The following is a 5,726-nucleotide window of genomic DNA, read 5'->3' on the forward strand; positions in this document are numbered from 1 at the left end:
GCGGCCACTGCACTCCAGTCTGGGCGACAGAGTAAGACTCCAACTCAAAAAAAAAAAATTCAAAACATATTTGTTGCAAACCTACCATGTGTCATGTATCGTGTCAGGTCTACCAGGATACAGTGGAAAGAGCTTTGGAATAAGCTGAAATTGTGCTTTGAATTTGAATAAGTGCTTTGAATTCCAACTCTCTGCTTATTAGCTGTGACCTTGAGCAAGTGGTTTAACCTTTCTTAGCTTCAGTTTTCTTAATGACACTTAGTCCACAGAGGTTTGTGAATGTGAAACAGAATGTAGATGAATGTCTTAGCGGAGTAACACAGCTTTGCTAGCTGCTATGTCTACGATGTGATTCTTGCCACCAACAGCTTCCTCAGGGGAGAAACACAAACAAACAGATGATCCAGGGACACTTGGAAGACCCCAACAGAAGGGCAAACAGAGAGTTTTGGGAATCTGGAGAAGGGAGTCACTAGCTCTGTTGAGGTGAGCTGGTGGCAGGTCATATAGTAATCTCTGGAACCATTCACCAAATATTCCTGGTCTTCCTTCTCTTGACACATGGTTGCCTCTCATCTCCTTTGAAGAAGTCCCCATGGGATCAGCTGTGACCAAGAGAATATGAGCAGAAATGACAAGTCTCACTTTTGAGTGTAAATTTTAAGAGGTGGTAGACAATTTTCACATTTCCTAGAAACTGTCATATTGACCAAGGGCACAAATGGTGATGTCTCCATCAATCTATGCCTCTGGGAACGTCTGTAAGCCAGACACACTCTTCCTTCCTCCAGCTCACATTGGATATGTTACTGTGAGTAAAAAGGAAACTTCGGTGTGATAAAGCTTCTGAGATTTGGGGAGTGCTTGTTCCTGCGGCATCACCTAGTCCATCCTGACAGATACAGGTAATGTATCTGTCTTGAAGAGACGGAATAAAAATTTTTAGGTGAAGAAGGTTTCAACAGACCAGGGCAGAGGAAACTTTTTATACAAAGAATAGAGTCATAAAAGTATTAAATTTTGTGACAAGCTCAGTGCTTGGCCAACAGAGTGAGACACTGTCTCTAAAAATTACAAAAAAAAGAAGAAAGAAAAGAAAGAAAGAAAAAGAAAAGAAAGAAAAAAACTCCTTAAGTAATGTAATGTGATGAAGAGATGTTTAAGATTGACCTCACATCCTGATTTTTCATTCAAATTTATCTTTCCTACAGGTTCTTAAACACAACTTCGGTAAATACTTTTTTTTTTGAGTTGGCATCTCACTCTGTCACCTAGGCTGAGGGGCAGTGGCACGCTCACGGCCACCACAGCCTTGACCTGTTGGGCTCAGGCAATCCTTCCGCCTCAGCCTTCCAAGTAGCTGGAACTACAGATGCATTCCACCATGCCTGACTAGTTTTGTGATTTATTGTAGAGATGAGGTCTTACCAAGTTGCCCGGGCCGGTCTCTAACCCCCCGGGCTCAGGCAATTCCATCCTCTCGCCCCTGCCTCCCAAAGTGCCAGGATTACAGAATGAGCCACCCTGCTTGGCCTACTTTGGTAAATACTTTAACCACCAAGTAAACTAGGCATAAGAAACTCAATTTTGCCAACTAAATCCAGTGCTAAATAGTTCCCTGTGCCCTAAGTCCATGAGTTGTTGTTAAAGCCCTCAACAAAGAGACCTGGGGGGAAGGACCTGGGGGGAAGGGACTTACCCACCCCCTCCCACCCCCTCCCATCACTTCAAAGACCGTTGGCTACCAAGTCCTATTTTTTAATGCCTCTAAGGAACAAAATCTAAAATCCTCTCAAGGCCAATATTTAATAATCCTCATTATCATCAAATTATGTTTAATGGAAATCAGACATATTTTTCTCACTATATCATGCCTCTTCTTCTGGTTATATCTTCTGTTGAGGAGATCAGCCAACAAATCTTTTTATCATAGCCTCTCGTGTAATCAATGCTAATAAGCACACAGTAGCTCTCTCTTTTTTCCACCCTAAATAGTCCTAGCTCTTTAATGTACCTTCAAAGATCCAATGTTCCGCCCCTTCGTATCCTCATCTTTTATAAAACAGCATCCAATGTTGTACAGAATTCAATAATAAAAAGCAAACATAATGAGGATCATAGGGGTAGAATTATGATCAGCATCTCTAAAATAACAGTACTGTACATATAAGCCAGTAATACCATCCTGTTTTGCGTCATGTCCATAATTTTATTCTGCTTGCATTCGACTATGAATCTCCCCGTTCAAAGTCACTGGGGGTGTGGAGGCATGCACAACACGTATGGAGATAATATGTGAGAGGTATAACTGGGGGTTGGAAAGGGGCTCTGATGCCACTGTTATCGTTTGCTGCCGTAGCAAGTCACTGTACCCGCTACTGAAGTGATGTCACTCTTTTTAATCCCTTGTTACCGACACCCAACTTTTGACTATCTCTTCATGGGATGCTAACCCCTCCAGGCAGCGCCAAAGGGTGCATCTCTTTTCGTGTGAATCCATCATCGTCTCCTTTCCCAGCGATGGATATAAGAACGAACACATGACCCAATTCTGGACGAGGGAATTGAGGGGGCGGGGCCGGGAGGGTTCTGGGATCATTTGCATCCACTCCAAAATGGGAAGCAAGAAAGAGACAATTCTGCCTTTACCGGATACTCTTACCAGGGGATTTGCTGTTTGCAGCTGCCACAACTGTCATCTTTAAACACAAGGGACTAAGTTTGAGAAGAGAAGCAGAGATCCTGGGGGTGACCAAGTAAAAAGACGAAAAGGCCAGGGCCCTCCAAGGAAGTCATTTAGCTGCCTAATTAACCAGCCCTCAGTGGCTCATCGTGTGAAAGAATAAATCCCCTTACTGTTGAGTGGTTTTCAAAGTGTGGTCTCAGGCCAGGAACAGCATTACCTGGAGATTTTTAGAAATGCACATTCTTGGGCCCTACCCTCCAGCTGCTGAACAAGAGTCTGGGAGTGGTGCCCAGCAATACACTTGAAGGTTTAAAACGACTGGTTTGAGCTTGCTGAAGTCTGAATGTTCGTGTCTCTCCCCTCCTCAAATGCACATGTTAAAATTCTATTCCCCAAAGTAATAGCATTAGGTGGTGGGACCTTTGGAAGGTGATGAGGCCGTGAGGCAAAGCTTTCACAAATGAGATTAGGGCCCTTGTAAAAAAAAAAAAAAAAAAAAAGACCCCAGATAGCTCCCTCACCCCCTCTATCACATGAGAACACAGCAAGAAAGCGCCATCTATGAACCGGGAATCTGGTCCTTACCAGACAACAAAACTGCCACAGCTTGATCCTTGATTTCCAGCCTCCAGAACTGTGAGGGGGGGGAAAGAACCCTGTCTCTTGTAAGCCACCCAGTCTAGGGTGTTAAAACAGCCCAAACCAACTAAGAGTTACTGGAGTTTCTATTAACTTGCAGATAAATACATCCGAATAAATACAGTTTTTAAATTGTATTTTATGTATCTTTTCTAGAATAAATGATCAATCAGAATGACGTTCTGAGAATCAATGTTATCTGAGAATTAACAGTGGCATAGACAGGAAGGTCTGGAGAGAGAGGAGTATGTTATATATTCCCTGAGAAGTGTTTGAGGCCACCCAGGTAGGTGGTGAAAGGTTGGGGAAGGCCAGGCACCTTGCTTCACACCTATAATCTCAGCACTTTGGGAGGCTGAAGCAGGAGGATTGCTTGAGCCCAGGAACTTGAGACCACACAGGGCAACAGAGCGAGAGACTATCTCTACAAAAAAGTTGGCTGGACGTGGTGTGCACAACTGTGGTCCCAGTTACAGAAGAGGCTGAGGCAGGAGGATCACCTGAGCCCAGGGGGACAAAGCTGCGGTGAACCGTGATCGTGCCACTGCACTCCAGCCTGGGTGACAGGATGAGACCCAGACACACACACACACACACACACACACACACACACAAAGAAGAAGGAGTTGGGGTAGGTTTCTTGAGGTGTAAGCAATTTTGGTAGAAATGGAGAGCTCTTGGAGCTCTCAGGTGACAGGAGGGGTTCTGAAATAGAGAAAGAAAAATGCAGTGGGTACAGACTCAGACGGAGCTGGTGTCAGATGAACGAAAATAGAATGGGATGTTTCCACATGCGGTGGAAAGGCCCTGAGTGATCAGAGCATGCAGGTGGGTTCAAGGGATGTGGGGGCAGCGTGAGATCAAGAGGCAGAGGGGACAGGCAGACAGGAACCTGCCCAGCTGCAACTTAGGGGTATCTGGATGGATCTGTGGCCAGCAGGCTGGATAGACCACGGGGGAGGCAGCTGGGAGCCGCAGTCTAAAGCGAGGTTTTGCATCTTTTTTTTTTTTGAGTTGGAATCTCACTCCGTTGCCCAGGCTGGAGCACAGGAGCCCGCTCACAGACACCCCAACCTTGACCTGCTGGGCTCCGGTGATCCTTCCGCCTCGGCCTCTCAAGTAGCTAGAACTACAGGCGCACACTACCATGCCCAGCTAAGATCTTTTTCTGTTTGTTTGTTTGTTTGAGCCTGAGTCTCACTCTCACCCAGGTTGGAGTGCAGTGGCACGCTCATGGTCATCACAGCCTTGACCTGCTGGGCTTAGGCAATCCTTCCACCTCAGCCTTCCAAATAGCTGGAACTACAGGCACATGCCACCAAACCCAGCTAATAGACCTTTTTAACTAAATACAGAATTATATTTTTGCTAGTTTCTTTTTTTTTTCCTTTTCCTCTTTCTTTTCTTTTGTTTCTTGAGTCAGGGTCTCACTCTGTCGCTCACGCTGGAATGCAGTGGCACACTCACTGCATTCCAGCGTGAATGCAGTGTCGACCTGCTGGGTTCTGGCAATCCTTCTGCCTCAGCCTCCCAAATTGTCTGAACTATAGGAGCACACTACCACAGCCAGCTTTTTTATAATTATTATTGTAGAGACGAGGTCTTGCCAAGTTGCCCAGGCCAGTCTCGAACCCGCGGGCTCAGTCCACTCGCCTCAGCCTCCCAAAGTGCTGGGATGACAGGCTGAGCCACTGAGCCCAGCCGCTTTGCGTCTTCTTACTGTCGCCCGCATGGTCTAGTCACAGCACAGGTGGATCATGGCCAAGGCAAGAGTCACAAGATTTCACCCGGTTGTATCATTCAAGCAAAAGCCGCTGGGGCAAGGATAGTGAAGAGACACCTGTTTTCAGAGGAGGAATCGCCAGCCTCCCAGTCCTCAACGGATGTCATCCAAAAGTCACTGTGACAAATACCTGACACTAGCATCACTTGGGTACCAATACCTGTTTAACTCACAATTGTATGCACTAACCAGTGAACAATCTATCTAATGGTCCAGCAATGTTGAAGGTAGGTCTGAGGAAGGACTGGTGAGGACCCTACAGGCCAGCTTAAGGATGAATCTAGAAAACACTGATCATACTTCGAGCTAATGTGCATTTTTTTTTATTGAGTGGGAGTCTCACTCCATCACCCGGGCTGGAGTGCAGCAGCACACTTGCGGCCACCCCAGCGTCAACCTGCTGGGCTCAGGCGATCCTTCTGTCTCAGCCTCCCAAGTAACTGGAACTATAGGCATATGCTACCACACCTGGCTAATTTTTTTTTCAATTTATTGTAGAGATGAAGTCTTGCCAAGTTGCCCAGGCTGTTCTTTTTTTTTTGAGTTGGAGTCTCACTCTGTCGCCCAGACTGGAGTGCAGTGGCCATTCCCGGTCACCGCAGCCTCGACCTGCTGGGC

Source organism: Carlito syrichta, unplaced genomic scaffold (genome assembly GCF_000164805.1).
Source record: "Carlito syrichta isolate Samal-C Ts95f unplaced genomic scaffold, Tarsius_syrichta-2.0.1 Scaffold289308, whole genome shotgun sequence".
In the NCBI taxonomy this organism is placed as follows: Eukaryota; Metazoa; Chordata; class Mammalia; order Primates; family Tarsiidae; genus Carlito; species Carlito syrichta.